Source organism: Clinocottus analis, unplaced genomic scaffold (genome assembly GCF_023055335.1).
Source record: "Clinocottus analis isolate CAN_PGR_092001 unplaced genomic scaffold, fCliAna1.0.p SCAF_5, whole genome shotgun sequence".
NCBI classification, from domain to species: domain Eukaryota; kingdom Metazoa; phylum Chordata; class Actinopteri; order Perciformes; family Cottidae; genus Clinocottus; species Clinocottus analis.
This window is the reverse complement of record NW_027176207.1, coordinates 3,913,745-3,931,582: the sequence shown is the minus strand read 5'-3', so window position 1 is coordinate 3,931,582 and position 17,838 is coordinate 3,913,745. Positions and strand designations below refer to the sequence as shown.

The following is a 17,838-nucleotide window of genomic DNA, read 5'->3' as shown; positions in this document are numbered from 1 at the left end:
AAGTTTATGGACAGTGTTTTATCAGTTCAGTTACAACAACAGTTTAGTTAGCCTGCTAGCTAGCAACAACTATCAGCTATCCAGAAACATAAAGACGAGGAGGATTTATGTAGATTAACCAATTTGTACGAGACAAAGTTGTATCGTTTTCATAGGCTTTCACTTACACCGCTCTCTGTACTGTATTTATTAAAGTTTCTGACCAAAAACAACTTTTGAACACATAATGTTAGCATTACTCTTTGTCTTTGCCCAATACTAAGTTTTGTAGAGTGGAGCCTGAACACATGAGAATGCAAGTTAACGCAATCTCTGTTACCGTTAGCTGTTGGCTCCATGCTGTCACTGTGATTTCTCTGAGAGGCATGATGGGATTTACCATAAATCTAATTGAGGTAGTTGTTCCAAATGTTTTTAGCTTATTCCTCGGCGGCTAATTTGGGACAGTCAAATTGCAACCTTCTTCACTCTCGTTGTGTGCTGACAAATAACTATCATGCGGCAGCAACACACATGTCCAAACACGAGAGCAATCGTCCAGTCACGGGTCATGGTCGATCAGCTGAAAACTCATTTCCACAAAGCGTTTGAAAACTTGTCGACATGGGGAGCGTTTGCATTTCCTCGTGTTAAGACATGAATCCACAACTCGAAGCGTATTCCCCCACTTCAAGTCTGTTATCCTCAAAGTGTGGTGGACCTGCAGTGACTGTGTGTTTGAGTGCAGCCATGTGACCTATAATCGATGGCTGCCTGAGCGCATCCCGTGTGGACACAGACACTGAAGCTGCTGCTCTGTCGAACGTGCCGCTTTCTCTGCCAGTGGTGCCGATACGTGTCTGCGGGGCCTTTAAATCAGAATGTATCATGTTAAACAGACAAAATGAATCCGAAACTCGTAGCCACATCCTGCGGCATATTTGCTCCCGACTTTTTCTGCCAAGAAGGCCACACAATGATTGCAGCGTGTCGTTTTACGACTTTGGCTATCCGTTGTTCTGCGCGGTCAAATTAGAAACCAAAGAGTCCACCTCCTGTGCGCCAGAAGGCCGTTGGACACGGCGCATAGAGGTCGGCCATCACTGAGGTCAAAGTTGACTTGTGGGTGTAAAACCTGACATGTGGTGCGTGCTGCTTTCACTTGCACAGCTGTTTAAGGGGGGCGGCTGGTTTATTTGGTGAAAAAGGACACACCTTCCTCTAAACACCTTGCTTGTCAAAGCCCACTGGTGCTACATCCTCATTTAACTGTACCCTCCATCTTTAGGGCTCGACAATGACAGTCGCCATGGGAAACTGTTTTGAGAAATTGACAAACAATTATTGGCCTTTGGTTGCAATCAGTGACAACTTATTTTTTCCAGATGAAGTAGAAGTCTTGTGGTTGTTCGCCTGATACGTTTCTGTTGAGTCCTCGTGTTCATCGAAACCTCTTCCGCAGAGTAGTTTGTGAATTGAGTCAAACATTTCATTGGAGTTTCATTTCCACTATACTTAGCCAGAAGCACTAGGATACAATAAAAAAGGAGGCCATTTGCTGCAATGAAACCCTAAGAGGAGAATATCAATATGCATCATCAGAGTTGAATATTTCAAGTGTGCTCATCTTCTTAAGTCGTGTGAACAAAGCAAACACTGGGTGTGTTGACTGTGTCAGAGGCAGAGCTATTGGCTGTGACAAGTCGGAGGCTTTTGAAGCAAACCATGCAGTTCAGTCATAACAACTTGTGTTTGAATAACTAGCCGACTAAGAACTCAGAGAGGGAATAACTAGATAAAACCAGCTGTTATAACATCTTCAAGCTTCCTGGGAGAAAGAGCTGAAGAGACGTTTTCCAATTTCCTTCAGTCAACACAGGGCAAGAGTTGTTCCATCTCTAATAATATAAATAAATAATAAATAATCATAAAGATCTTATCCGCATCACAACATTCCTTTATCAGGCAACAGCCCCAAACCATTTCTTTATTTCTATTGTTTTTAAAGTCGGCAACCTGTTTTTCAAACTGCGTCACTTTAAAGAAGGAATGAAAATGTTGTAAACTCAGTAAGCCATAATGACAAATATGACTTTGTGCAGTTTCAGGGTCTCTGTTGGCTTAGTAAAACTTATTTCTAATAAATGCCCTCTTTGGTATGCATGAAAGACAAGCTCCATTAACAGGTTTTTTTCTACATTTTCTCAACATGAATAATTTATTCATGTGCTGCGCGTGGCCACCCACCGCTCAGACCTTTAGAGGAAGACAAAGAAAAAAAAACAGCTTCTCCTTTCAATAGCACACAAATCAATGTGACAAGCTTAAGAAAAGTTTAAATGACAAAATAAACACACACTTCTCATTCATAAGACCAGCACACTTATAGGATTTGTGACTTTTGATTCTAGACAAGCTGCCATATTAAATTAGAGACCAAAGTGTGAAACGTGCTGGCAGCACGAGTGGCGATAACCTTTGCCTTATCAAATCAAACAGTCAACAGTGGCTATTATTGTGGCTTCCTAAAACTAGAGTTTGTGGACTCTTTGCTTGGCTCCTTTTCTGTCACCGGTGTAGCTAAAAAAAACATGGTGGAATTAGCCAGCTAGCCATCTCCATTGGTGCGTACGGCTCTTCCCAGCGAGCTGCGACAACACTTTACAGCTGACGTGTGCTGTAACCATAACTACTGACAATAATCGTTGGTTTCTTTTGTACAAGTCAAATGACACTTCAAATATCTACCACTCCTACTCTATTTCTTTGGATTCAAACTTCCAATTAGTCCATGTCCCCAAAGAGTTGCATGACAGGGAGGAACACTGTTGGAATTGTGTTTCCCACTCCAGAAAAGCAGAAAGGAGCAGTGATGAAAACGCAGTGCAACTGGGCTCTCAATATTTTGGGCACTCTTCTCAGTAGTCCGATTGAAAAGGTTTAAACTGGATTTCTTTTAAGGTGATATTGCAATAGTGCCAACCGAAGACTAATCTTCTATTTCTATTGTGAAGTTTGAAGAGGAGCTCTCCAAAAGCAACATCCTGCCTGTAAACTGCAGCTTGGTATAGGCTACATCTGACACTGAAACAGGAAGCTGTTTCTATTTAAATCTGTACTCATTTTGATGCTATTTCTTTTTTTTAAACCAATGACAGCTGATTTCTTCTATTCTTATTCAGCTGTCGCTCAGAGGGATCTTTGTCTCCTTCTGCCCTTTCAGCTGTCAGTCTGGTTAAACCACTGTACGGTGTTTTGTTAACCATTGACAAAACAAACTCTTCATTCAAAACAACATTTATTTGTAAAGAGGATATTCGACAGCGTAAAAGCATGAAAACCCATTCCGACATGGAGTAGTCCGCTCAGACATCTGGCTATCAGATCCATGCATATCTGCTTATGTCATCGCAACTTAAACTAGCTGACGTTCTGACTTTTAGTCCTTTGTGTGGGTCAAGCTACAGAAAGTCTGAATCCTACATTTCCCATAATGCAACTCAACAGTGACTTTAATAAGATCCTCCCTGTCTCCATAATACCTACTTCTTCCAAACTCCACGCCTCCAGTTTGTAACATTGAACTTTTCTGTTAAAAGACATTTCATAGTGCCCCTTTAAATTATGATTTGCTGAAATGATAATTGGACTATGGTATTGACACATCTTGTGGTGATGTAAGAAATCAATTTAATGAACATACACATGGTGAGACATTGGATAACAACATAAAAGCAGCCAACTAAAAGACAGCAATGCTGCAGTGTTGTTCTGAAGGTTCCCTCCCGGTAGGATATTGACCGCACTGACAGGCACTGACCCTAATTCTGTCAGTGGTGCATATTCATGAGGTAATTTGGAGCTTTGCAGGAATTAGGCCATGACGAAGCCGTCTGCTCAGCATCCTTGAGTGACACTAGCACCTTTTGCTGTTCCCTCGGAGCTGCAGCGCAAGACGAGCGCCACATCCCTTAAGGTTTAAAAATGCTGCCACATGCAAAGTAAACAACATTGTAGATACCGTCAGACTTGTCGCCAGACCGCCAACTGGAATGACTGACTGTAATCTCATGGATGGATTTATTTTCCAGTTGTTTATCAGTCTGATGAATAACCATAGTGCAGGATGATTGTTTGAAAAAAAAAAAAGAGAAGATAATCCAGATCCCTTCTGACCACAGCCCCTTATTGATGTCCGCCCTGCGCCACTGGAGTCAGCCGGTCTGCAGCGAGCTGTCCCGGGACAAACTCAAGACAAAAATCAATGTGTGACGCGGCCATCTTTTTAAACACTGCGTTTGTGTCGGCCTTCCGCTGCTTGTCATCTGATGCCTCCTCTACAGACTACTGTCCTCGGCCTCCGGAGACTGGACGTCAGGAGAGTGACCTTGTTAATTCAATTCACCTTCGTAAGATGAATACAAAGTCTGTCTGCCAGGGGACGGTGTTGGGTATCAGAGTCAAGAACCGTCTGGTCCTTCACAGACAACTTAACAGCTCTACACCTCAGGGTTCCAGTATGAAACACAAGCGGGGCTTTTATGCGTCAATCGTCCATTAAAGCTCGCTATTCTATTAACATTGAGACATTGCTCGAATTTAGAAATTACTCCAGGTAATGTAAGAGGGTTCATGTAGCTTTTCTGCCAATTTAGGCTAGTTGTTTTGGGTTTGACAACCATATGCTTGAGTCGCAGCAGCACTCACCAACACCCCCCCAATCACTAGTATAAAACACTGGGCAGCCATTTTAGGCCACAAGCTCACGCTGGATAATTAATTTACCGATTGGTTGCTAACTGCCCAGCACAAACTGGCAGCGAGCTAATGTAAACACACCTATTGGCTCAATGGGAGAGTCAAAAGTTTGTACTAGAACATGTGCCCAAATATTTTCTCAAATGATCAGACCGCATAACCACTTCATATTGTGTCAGTCATTCATTTGGTCCGACATTGTGTTCATTTTAGCTGATGGTTGTTTTGGGTTTCGCAAACTAATCAGGAGTGTGTGATATGTTGGGGTAGTGGTTGCTATTTTCCACAACAATCTAAGAAATAATTTAATTTTTTGGCTGTTATTTCTACAAGACGACTTGCAAAGACCTTGACAGCTGAACCAATCACATGCATGTTTTTTTTTGCCATTTATGTGGCAATTTTCAGTCGATTCTTTTCATCACCGTAGCCTGGCAGCTAGCTGGCTATGTGTGATGATGATGATGATATCCTCAGTCTTAAAACGCACACCTAAAGATTTACATCTCACATTTATATTAGCGTCATCATTTTTACGTGTGCCAATAAGCCATGGACAGAAACCAATATTTGGCAATTTACTTATTTACAAATAACTTATGTAATGTATAATTAATTTAAAGTAACTTTAAGCGCAGAAGATATGAAAATATAGTGTCATATTTGCAATGAATCGTAAATTGTGTAGTCATGCTGTGTAGTTATTTTGATAGAAAATCTATTTTCTATGACACATGGGGTTTTATGCTCTAGGAACAATTTATTTGCAGTTAAACTGGTTGTTTTGCCTGTGATTCCTTATATTATTCTGTAAGTGGTCACCCCTACTCTAATAACCAATTGTGGCATCGTTCCTGCGTTTGTGGCCATATAAACTTGTGTAGCTTACTAGTACCGAGTATAGTAAGTGGCTGATTTTTCTTATCATTCAGAAATGTGTTGAGGGCCAACAACAAGACCTTTAGTCCAGCTCCATTTGTATTCACATAAAGATTATCGTTACAGCCTTTTTCTGTAATTTACTAAATTATTGCAGGTTTTTCTTTTGTTAACTGACAGTAGGTAAACATCTCTTCCATCCCTTTTTAAAGCTTCATAGGTGCCAGAGAAGAAGAGCAGAGCTTTCTCTTAAGTACCTCAGTACAATATCAAGGACGAGCACATTGGCTCAGACATATTTTATATCCCAAATTCTCCCAATATACTCATTGTTGACAGAAAAATATATATTTCTGCAGACTTGTTTGTTGGTACAGCATGTGATGTATTGAGCCAAATACAACAACTTATCAGACATTAAAGCAAACTGCAATATTTACCAATACTAAACCATTCAACTTCAATAAAACATTGGTTTGACTTCCTTAAAGAGAAATGTTTAACACACAATCTCATGCCTTCTTAATAAAGAAGCAAATGCTGGAGACAGTGATAGTCCTGCATTGGGAACAATAATCCCTTCGCTTCTGGGAAAAAAAGTCTTTGCAATGTCCTATGGACACGGATTGTAATGGAGCTCATCACTGGATTAATTTGTTGTGAAGGGAAGACATGCAAAAGAAACAGAGGACAGCGATTGAACAAGTTTAAGCATGAAAAAGACAAGTTAATAAGATTATTTAGATCGTCTTGAAAAAGCATAAAAATAAGAAATGTGTTTAAGCTCCGGGCGTGTTGTAAAATAGATGAGTCATAGTTTTTTCAAAAGGAAAAAAGAATGGGAGGCAGATACAATGAGCTTCGCTGACCAGACAGTTTAATGCTGTCTGCCACACGATAAGAAGTGAGGAGCTCTGACTTCCAACGACTGCTGCTCCCATGAAATCAACTGCTCCTCCATTGAAACTGCCCAGTTGATCACCATTACTCACATGGCATTTCAGACACAAATCCAAGCAGAAGGAAACAATACCATCACTGTGTACGGATCAAGAACGCAAACTCCGGGGTAATGCCAGCGAATGTAATTCAATGTACCTTGGTTAGCAAGCCTCGTCACGGGAACAAAAATACATGAAAGAGGCTAAGAGCCTTGACAATGGACTCACAGAGACTACATTACTACACCAATACGTTTTCGTTTTAAAAACGCAAAACTTTTGCTGCGTTTGAGCCAAGTGTCCACACAACTTCAGACTCTTAAAATACGATGCTGACTCGGTTTTAGTTTGAAAAATGTGGGATTGTCGATACAGATGTTGCTGACACACATAATCATCTGCAATTTGTGACGCTACTACTGCCTATATATGCAGGAGGCAAACTATTATTCGAGAGATTTGCATTATGTCCTGTGGCCAGCAGCGTTATCAGTCTGCTTCCTGTTCACACTTAAAAGCAAACAGTGTACGGTCATGTTTTCAGGCGCACAAGTAGGGATGGTGAAAATGCTGAAACGTATTAGTGTGGATGTGGCCTGGAAGTCTTAGTATGCTTTACAGGAATTTGCTTGTGCAAAGGCCACCTGCCATCATCTAGTGGAGCGAGACACTAGAGAGGATAACGACAACCATTTTGCGACAGTGTATTCTCAAAATGTATTCACTGGCTTTTACAAAAAGTGAAGGAAGTTGCTTTTTTTTTTAAAGAAAGCCGGAGAGATGTTGACCCTGCCGTCCTCCAGGCCAGTTGCTGCCTAAAGAGGGCGCGGTTCCCTGGTTGTCCATTTGAAAAAGTCACAGACAGCTGGTTCTGAGTCAGACTTGTGGAAAGTGCAGGCTTAGTGAGTCTTCAGCAGATGCAGCACATGCAACAGGCCTTTTTCACAGGAACTAATAAGATGGAAGCAAAAGCACATGTGTACATTACAAAATAAATGGTGGGCTGAATTCCATTTTGCTGCTTTAGTTTCAGGGACCTGGTATTTTGCATGCTGAACTACAGGAACACTTGAGTAGAACAGAGCCGTCAAACGCGTTATTTAAGGGGAACCGTAGGGTTCTCCAAGTTCAAATTAAGACTTTTTAATACTACTCTTAGTTAAATTGAATGAAAATGTATTGGCCAGTGGTGTAAAAGGATAAAAGACATTGTGGAATAACTTTATTGATTGATTTATTGATTGAATTACGCCGTCGAAAAGAGTTATTCACCAATAGTTTTGTGAGGTGTGTGTATTTACTCTATTAACATCAAATGTAAATGATGCCTATTTGACACACTAAGAGAACCAACAAAACTCCTATTTGAACGGAAGCTTATCAGGTAAAGATTAGGATCAGCAATTCACTCTCACTGTGCAAACTCTGAAGTAAAATAGATTTTGAGATTAGAACACAACAGGACATCTTGTTTTGATAAACACGTTTTATTGGACAATATATATGATTGGTTTGAATTATTGATGAGTCAATGTTCATTGCGTTAATGTTGCAGCTGGTGGAGGTGGAGCCATGAAGTTAAGCTGATGTTCAGGCTGCAGAGAATCAAACTTGACTCGGTCAACCCGCATGCTGTGGACAATCATTCTCCTGGAATTAACTTGAGGCTGAGCAACTCAACAGTTGCACTGGAGCCTCCAAGCGTGACAGGCATTATATTGCATTACAAAGGAGTCATGTTTTCTTTGACGATAAAAGTTTTACGAAAGGTTTAACATTAAGTTTGACCCTGTTGACACACAAAAAAACGGCGACTGGGATTGTCATTAAAAAAGGCACTTGCCCGTTCTGAGTGGACGAGTTAACGTTAGCCTGTTAGTAGGTGCGAGAGTTTTCTTTCTGGACAGTCAAGATAGTAAAAGAAAACACGGATGTGAACTGTGGGCTTCCTGTACTGCCGCGCCATATATAGTTCACACCAAGCAAAGTGAATTGTAACATTAGGGTATTGATGTAATCCAAAAAGAAAGAACAAAAAGAAAAAACACCAAGAACTTTGTCAATTAAATGTATTACTTTTACCAAATGTCAATACTCCGACAGCCTAATTTTGAAAATATAAAATTCTTTGACAAGACAAATTACAGATTTATTTTCTGTAATTCCGTCCTGTAGACTGTCATCAGAACAGAATTACACCATTATCTCCAGAAAAAAAAAATACTGCTGTGCAATGAACACAGGACTGGGAAGAGGATCCGTTGAGGTACAGTGACTGTATAAACTACAAAAAGTGGTGAATACAGGAGGCAACTGTACCGAGCGTTGCCAAACTAATGTGTCCGCCCCGGTGGTCCATCAAGCACACTCAGGCTTGAGTAATGGTCCTTGGAGACGCACTTCAATGCTGCTGCAATATTAAATGACTAATAATTAAATAGGATGTATCGCTGAGATTGATGCATTCTGGACACAAATGTAAGCCCTTCGTCAACCTTCAAAATGAATCAGGTTGTATTGTGTCTCTAAGAAGCCTTTTAAAGAGTGAGCCACGACTGATGAAGGTTTTACATTCACAGAGCGCTGTTTTGATAAATGGGCAGTAGAGGACATCACAGCCAATTATATGGTGATAATCTGAAATTTGGAGAAATACAGAGCTGGATAACGTGTCCATTATGGTCAATGATATATATACACACCACCACAAAAAACAAAAAATGAAGGACATCAAACTAAACCTATTTTCTTTTAGCCATGACTCAAGGGGCACTGGAGTATATCTCATCTCAGTGTGTGTGTGTGTGTGTGTGTGTGTGTGTGTGTGTGTGTGTGTGTGTGTGTGTATATATATATATATATATAAAAATAAAAATTTCATCTGGACTTTTCACTACGCTAAGCTACCTAACAATACATGAAGATCACTTAGTTGTACAAATAAGGTGTTTACAATGATTCTGTTGTGACACTATAGTTGCATTTGACCGTAATGCACCCAGACAACATGACACCCGTCAACCTAATTAGCAAAATGGGGAAGGGGGAATTAGGGGGTGTTGAAAATAGGGTGTCCAATGAAAGGTCTCAGTGAATGCACAAGTGTGACCCACTAGACAACTCTGCTTTAGGCGGGGTTTTGCATCACTGGGCCTTTGGTGTCTGGAGCACCCGGGGCTCTAGAGCACAGGAGCTCGCCCTAAAAATCCGGCTACAGCAGTACGAACAAAACAAGTGATCCTTAACGCAGACGCATGAACAAATGTCGCAAAGGACACTGGGAGCAAAGTAATGACATTCAATTACTTTATATGCAATGAAAACTGTAAACAAAATCTCCTTACGGACTAGATCCCATTCATTCATGGGATAATGATTGGATGATTGGATTTTGGCATAAAAATACAAAGACATTTATTTATTTTGTATTCTTTTTGCATATATTGTAAACTAGATACACAATATGATCTGAGAGGGTTAAAAAAAAGAAGCTTTTTTCATTTAATCTTAACTTTAACTTGAGGTATTTAAGAAGAGCTTGTCAACACCTTTGAGTGTAGGACTCATCCCTCCAATCTTTGTCACGTGACCACGCTGCTCTGTAAAGGAATATGTCTTTTACACACATGGTTTAAAGTTCAACCCGGCAGCTATTTTGTTCACCTTTATCCTAGTCACTCAGAAAATCTCTAGAAAATTTTAGACTGCACTGTTTATTCGTTGTCTGTCAGCATCAAATCACCTGACGCCAGAACATCACAGTCGCTCACATACTCCGGTGACACCAACAGACTTAACAAACTGGTTAATCACTGTACATGTTCATGTTTATTAACATTTCACACATTTTTTATACACTACACATACATACTTTTGCACTTCTCTATTGTTTCAATTTAATTTCCTAAATTCAAACTCTCTGCGCTCCACATAAGAATTGACAACAGTCACCACATAAAATCTGATGCCAGAACTAAAGACACGAACACTTACGGCCCCTGATCACACCGAGACGCAGCAGATGTCCACCACATATACCGGTATTAAAAGAGGAAGACGGACAATCTTAAATGCAGATGAAAGGTTGATATCTGCATTTTTTTGTTACAATAAACAATATAATTGTGTTTGCATCCTTCTCATCAAACAGCAGAGCAACAGCAAGAGCTGGGCGTCTCAATGCCATGGGGTGTTTTCTTTAATCTGCCGCGATTGTTGTTACGCGTCTGATGGAGGCCTGAAGTTACACTCGGTAACTGAAAATAAAAGTACCCTTTGGTCACATTCGCAACAAACCGTCACTATACCCCGACAGTAATACATGACAGATAATCTGTGAAAAACAAAATCTGGCTCGTCTGTGTTTCTGATGGCGTTTGCAAGATTCCATGGCGTGTGAAGAAAAACAAGCAGCTGAGGAGTCTCTCTAACGCAGCAGTCAATCACTGCTTGTGAACTCTGATCAAACTGTCAAACAAGGCATCGCTGATGAAATATAAATTCAGATTCAGTTACTGCATTGCCTTATTTCTCGCCTCAAATGCTTTCAGAAACATATTTTGGTTCCTGTTTAGCTGTAAAGTAAAAAAGTTTGCTCCGGGGCGGTGAGATGTGCTCGGATTTGTCTCCTGTAGCAAACTGAGACCAAACTCCCCTTACTCCTACAACTCCTGGAAAAAAAGGAGTTAACATGCTGACAGAAAGCATAAGAGACAAATCTCTGAACTCTGGTAGCAGCCGCTCTGACAGCTTCCAGCGCTCCCTGGGTGCACCTTGTCAGAACAATCCGTCGAACGTCAACACTCGGAAAGCTTAACAACTTGTTTCGCACAACTTGTTGCCAACAAAGTTCTGAATGAGAACCCCGTTTTTCTCGATCCGATCTCATTATCCTCTGCCGAGCCATTGTGGGAATAGCCTGGCAACCTCGCTAATCAGCGCCTATGTCAAAGCCAGGATTGTTTATGGGGAGAATGGAATCTCCTCTGGGAGAGTCACGGCATCCTTGGAGGCTTGTGACCGAGCACGGAGCGAGATGCCTTTTCACACCAAGAATGGGAGAGTCCACAGCTCGGTGCATGTGTGGGACAGGGCCTGAGGACAGACGCGTATACGCATTATGTCAAATTAATGAACGTGCGGAGAGGAATCACAATGGATGCTCAGCTACACGCACAATGCGTCAGTATCTGATGCCGGGATCAGAGGTCATGTCCGGCTTTGTGCGTAGCCGCAGAGGATGGAGACAAACAAGGGGACCTTTGAGAGTGCAGGAGGTTTCGTGTCTATTGCAAGACCAATCAAATAATGGAGCAGTTGATTGCGTGACAGGAGGGAAAAAAACTGCAAACGTTTTACATTTTATTTGATAGAAATGCATAGATGAAATGCATAGACCCGACACTTCTTAATCATTGCACGTCCTGCATAGGACAGGCTACTGAAAACATCCACAAAACATAATATAATAACACTGCAAGTTGAGAGAAAATATATCCCATATCTTCAAAGAGATCATGTTATTTAACTGCCTGAACGGTATGACGAATCCTGGCCTGTTGTGCAAAGGAAAGATGTCGACAGACTATTTACTGAAACTCATGACACACCTGACAGCTACAAAAAAAACTGTTTTTAGAAAAGAGTAACGGCAACAAAAAGACAATGAACAATTTCTGCGATCAATGCCGCCAGCTTCATGCAGGTCAATCGGCTGTTTGGTTAAAAAAAATAAAAAATAAAAAGACAGGGACACAGACACGATCATTGGTGTGAAGGCTAAAAGCAGAAAACGTGTTGGGATTTTATTTTGTTGCCATGTTAGTTTAGCATGTTAGCATGGAAACATTCGCCAATTAGCCCTTTATACAAAGTACAGCTGGATGAGTGAACGGCTGATGGTAATGACATTAGTTTTGCAGGTATTTGGTCCTTCTGGTTATTAAAATTCATCATGAGGAGAACAAAAGTGGACTGAAATGCATGCAGTGCAACAGCTGAAGTGACCTTCGGCAAATTCAGACCGCTTTAAGTCCAGACGAAATGACAAATACATATTTTAACCCTTTTAGATCACACCCTTGAAATATTGTGAACCTATTTAACAATATTTGGAAAGAAATTACATAAATTCTTAAAAAGAATCCAAAGAAAGCGCCGCATGAACTTCTGGGCCTGGACTACGTGGCAGTTAGCCGGACTTTTCCGTTTTAACATGTTAGGACTATGGTTTGGCAAGTAAGTGCTGTAGAAGGTCTTTCATGGAGACAATAGACAGAATAAACTTAAACATTTTGAGTTCACATGGAATATGCGTGTGTCCTCGTGATTAGCATGCAATTAGCAGATCCGATTCACGGGCCAATTAAGAGGGTAGCGGCTATTCTTCACTCATGCTGTGTTCACACTACGAGTGAAGCAGCAACAGACTATAATTTATTTTCAATGGAAGCCGGTGACATGAAGCTACAAAAGGACACCCGACACTTGACACCGTGTGACAGGCGTGACGTGCTACGAATTAAAGTTGAGCTGGTCTCAACTTCTTTTTTTCAGAGCCCAAAGGAGGCAGTGAAGCAGTTAGCCAGTATCCAGTGCTATTTACCAACATAACTAAGCCAACAAGCGCTTCAGCAACACTTCAACAGTGACGCGCCGCGGGCCGTGCCTTTGTTTGAACATAATATAAGACTCTTCTGTCCACAGGCCGCAGTCGGGGGACTTTGTTTTAATAGGAGGGGGGCTGGTGGGGTGAAGGGGTTTGGTTGGTGACGAAAGCTGCCTACCATGTTTGTCTCCTGACGGCAGATCATCGGGCCAATAGCAAAATTAAATGTCCATAACCGGGATTCAACCAGAGGGCAGTCGCTATGCGCATGTATAACAAAACATGAAAAATGCATATACTTAGCATTAAAATCTCAAGATTAGGATCTGAATCTATCAACAACATAAATACATACCTATGGCTTTCAGTTAAAAAAGTTTGAGGGTTTAGTTACTCTTTTTCAACTTACATGGTCTGCTGCTCTTAGTGTCCTCTTCACTACTGAAACCTGAAGCAAAGTTAAATTATTAAATACTTAGCTAATTGTAGCCTACGAGGCCAAACCCTCCCCCTCGCTGAATTCACACATTTATTTCGTGTTTTGCAGAATCTGCACATTGTACACTTGTATTGGGCCTACTGAACTGTATTTAATTGGAGATGAATTAACTCTAAGATCTTTGTCTTTCTACTACTCATCACATGTTGAAACAATGTGACATTGTTGTGACAATGTGACTGGTGAAGTCAAAGACTAATTCACCACATTGTGGACAATTCAGTTTTTCAAAGCTAAAAGCTAAAAGTGGTTGTATTTTCTTTGCATCCTCCTCCATGTATTAGTTTTATTTGTGCACTGGTGCAACACCTCAGCTCAGCTCAGACTCCGATGCAGCAGCTTAATTTTGGGAGACAAATGTGCTGCAGTCTCTGAGATCTGCATCAGCCGCCAGCAGCGACAACTGCTTGTACCCTCTGTTAAGATACGCCGAATCCTGAAGTTACCACCGCAGTAAACCTGAAATTGTTTGGGTCTTATCTGCCGCGCCGCAGAGCGTGTGGTTATTTCAGCTGCAGCCGGCTGTCCCAACTTGGAGCAGTGTAGTCTTGGTCATATGTTTCCATCCTAGTCCTTACACATGGCATTGTGAATGGTGTTGTTGGAGAAAATCTGATAATGTCATGGAATTACAACGGCCACATATTCCACAAATATGTATATATGGTGACATTTCCATATTTTGTCATGAACTAATCTGCCCCCATTGCAACCATACTATACAGATCTGATTTAAAGCAAATTAATACTGAATTCCACAGCAAAGACTGATCAACAAACAACTACGCAACGAGATTGCGTGTCTTAAAGTCAAATAAATCTGCATTTGTACTCAGAGAGACTGCAGGTAAATGAGCTGTTGAGGGAGGCCGAACGGCTCCTTCTCGTCACAGCCACGTTCAGATCTCAGCTGTCCTTTCAAACGTGGGTCACACTCATCTGCTGCACCAACAAAGACACGCACCAACACACCAAGACAGACACGCACCAACACAGACACAACAGCACAATGGCGTCTGAGAGTTGTAGCCACGGCTGTTTCAAAGAGTACATTCTTTTTTTTGGTAGGGGTGGGGGGGGGGGAATATTGCTGTGTAAACATATCAGATGAAAAAAGGGGCAGTGTTCAGTCAGCCAAAATAATTCACAATGAGTTGTGTGAATTTACACCCAATAACATGCCTGTTAAATGTATTTAGCTGTAAGGTTTCTCCAGAACTAGACGAGAGTCTAGGAACAATAAAAAATAGAAAATCTGGCTTTTACAGCCCATCAGCTTAAACACAATGCTTATTAAAATAGCAATTACAGCTTCATCGTTTCTTTATCATGGTCTAAATCCCCAAATAAAAGCTCTAATTCTAAAACCACAACGAGACATTTAAAAAAAGAACACACTGAATGCCGCAAGTCTCAGACCCAAAATTGCCTCCGTTTACACTTGTCTATAAAACTCAGTGCATAAGAAACAAAGTTACAATTGACACGGAAATTGATCGTTATGATAATAGGGTCTAGCGTGATGAGCAACCCCGTGTCACATGGCCTGGTACAATGTTTATATTGATCCGATCGGTTACTCATGACCCAATTAATCACAGGCCTCACCAGTGTCATGTCAGATTTTTTTCGCCATTAAAATACAGAAAGATTATTAAATTTCGGCCTGACGTTTCATAAAAAGATTGGGTGAGCGCAGTGTGCAACGCTTCTTCTGACCACTCACTTCGTAAACTACTCCTTTGGGTGAAAAAAAGGAAATTTCAGTGCACCTTTTTGCATGGTAGAGATTTTTGACAGGAAAGAGAATAAGGGTAATAAGAAGAGAGAATAAACGTGTGAGGGCTGGGAAAATAAAAGTGAGTACAGCAAAATACAAAAAGTCATATTTCTTCAGATAAGAAGTTACTAGACGGTGAGAACAAGATTACATCAAGCACCAACATCATAGGAATACCAGTACAGATGTACCAAAACAGATAAGATGTTAGTTTACCCAAACACACACACACAGCCTGCTGGCACAGGTGTATATTTCCATCCAGCTGCAGCAAAAACGTGCACTGAACCGAGACCCTCAACAGCAAAATACATAATGGACCATGGCTTGTAAACTGTTCCACCCCAATCACAACGGAGGCAGCAATGTAATAGGTTTTAGTGGCATGTTGCTCGAACCAATTAGTCATGCTGACCGGGAAATGTTTCACAGGGCCGATGATTGGGAAACATTCAACAGAAAACTAAGCCCAGTAGTGCCCTTAAGCAACGCATTTACTGCCCAAAAGCTCAATTGGAGAGAATACTCAATACTATAGGAGTGCTGTGGTTGTACTGGGCAGCATGGATATAAATGGTGTGTGGGTGTACAGCCCTCCCTGTTTGTAGTTGGTTCGGCAAGTTAAATAAGGAGTAAAGGCTTCTATGCATATCTGATTAAACCGTAATCTTATATAAAGAGTGAAGCATCAAAAGACCATTGGAACTGTGGATCAAGTAACATGAGAGGGAGTGGGAGTCGCTTTTGAGACAGTCCCTTATGGATCACACCTCATTTAGGATTCAACATATCAAATGAAGACAAAATAGAATTAAGTTTTTTTTGATCAACTCTTCCCTGTATCTTCACAGGAGCAGTGACACTTGTTTCAGTAAAGTTGCTGACCTTAGGATACGACAAGACAACAAATGAACGGCTTCAGCCAGACTGAGTCACAACTGGGCAGACTTCATCACAGACTCTCACACATGCGGAGAACCGCACGAACCAGACTCCGTTAGCGAAATGTCTATATTTGTTGTTTTCTTCGTTGCAGAGCAGTACATTTAACGTTACGTAAAAACTTCAAAGCATTACTTCATGGGGACTCTTTATGGAGTTTGGTAGTCAACGTCAGTTTTATGCCCGAAACGAGAACAAAAGGTTAAACTGAGCAGCCGCTGCTGTGTGGATGTTGTCGGACTGGCGCTGAATTCAATGCAGCGTTAAATTGCCCTGTTTTTGAATGGGCTTCTGCGTGCAGTTCTACCGCGACTGGGGGATTAGCCAACTGAATGCGAGCCATGACGAGCTAGGGAGACGTTATTCTCGCTGTAGCCTTTAACACTTTCTCTCACACACACACAGAAATATCACACACTCACAATACACTCATGCCCGCCGTTTAACGTTCACTGTCTGGCTAGTGAACACAACTCAACGTAACGTTATCTCGCAAAGACGCTCCCCGCGAGCACGTGCTAAGTTAAACTGAAAAGTACCTGTGTCGCTGAGGTCGGGGCTGTGTCCGTTGGCCACCGTTGGGATGAGCTTAGCTTTCACTGTCTCCGTCTGGCGCTCCGCCGCTGTTCAATTGTGTCCTCATCACAGCTTAGACCCGGCAGACACATACGTCAGGCAGAAATAATTATACCATATTTTTTCCAACGTCTCTTTCTCTCTCTCTCTCTCTTTCTCCAGACTGACGAAAACGCGCCGGCCGTTGTATTCACAGTTAGGTTGACCCTAAACAAAAAAAAGCTCCCCCCGGGACAACAGGGCTCGCGGGAAGCGTTCAGTCAGATGCTTTCTGCTCTCATGTAAATAAAAGACTCCTGTGGTCCTCCATGAACCCCCTTTCTCTACGTCACCTAAACCGACTAAATTCGCCTTTCGCTGGAGTTACGGTGCGCTATTTCCAGGTTAAAACTTGTCAAGCGGCTCGTCCTACGTGTGCAACTCAACGGAGAAGCACACCGCGGAGTGGATACTGACTGGAGCAGAGGAGCGGCGCTATCTCTGTGCGGCGTTCACGGGCGGTCAGAAACGTCGGGCACGAAGAAATGCCAAACCACTGAGGAAATAGGACAATGTGCTGTCGTTATGCAGACGCGTGGGCTTCGGGATCTGGCTAGCTGCAAATTCAAATGGTTATAGACAAATGGTTATTGCACAAGGAGTTCACTTTACATCCCTCAGATAACCTAGCTAAAGAGCATTTGCTTCTATATATATATATGTATGCTGCTGCTGCAACATAAGCTATTTTACAATAATTCAACATCTACAATGGGACAGTCACATTATAGTTCTTAAAACCAGGATCAGCTTTGCCAACTAAAACCAAGATAAGGGAACGGCTTTGTCGCTTTGAAATATCCAAGCAACTCCGGCTGGGTTACCAGTCTGATTCCAG

General features: G+C 41.6%; 1 protein-coding gene across 5 annotated transcripts in view; it reads right to left on the bottom strand.

Annotated features, from left to right (window-relative positions):
* arhgap32b (Rho GTPase activating protein 32b) overlaps positions 1-17,429 on the bottom strand; it is a 100,866-nt gene extending 83,437 nt beyond the window's left edge. For all 5 annotated transcript variants that reach the window (XM_068599940.1, XM_068599937.1, XM_068599939.1 and 2 more), the window contains exon 1: positions 16,925-17,429. The gene's annotated coding sequence lies outside the window, so the exon portion shown is untranslated. The remainder of the gene's footprint in view (positions 1-16,924) is intronic.
* Positions 17,430-17,838: the final 409 nt, after the last annotated feature.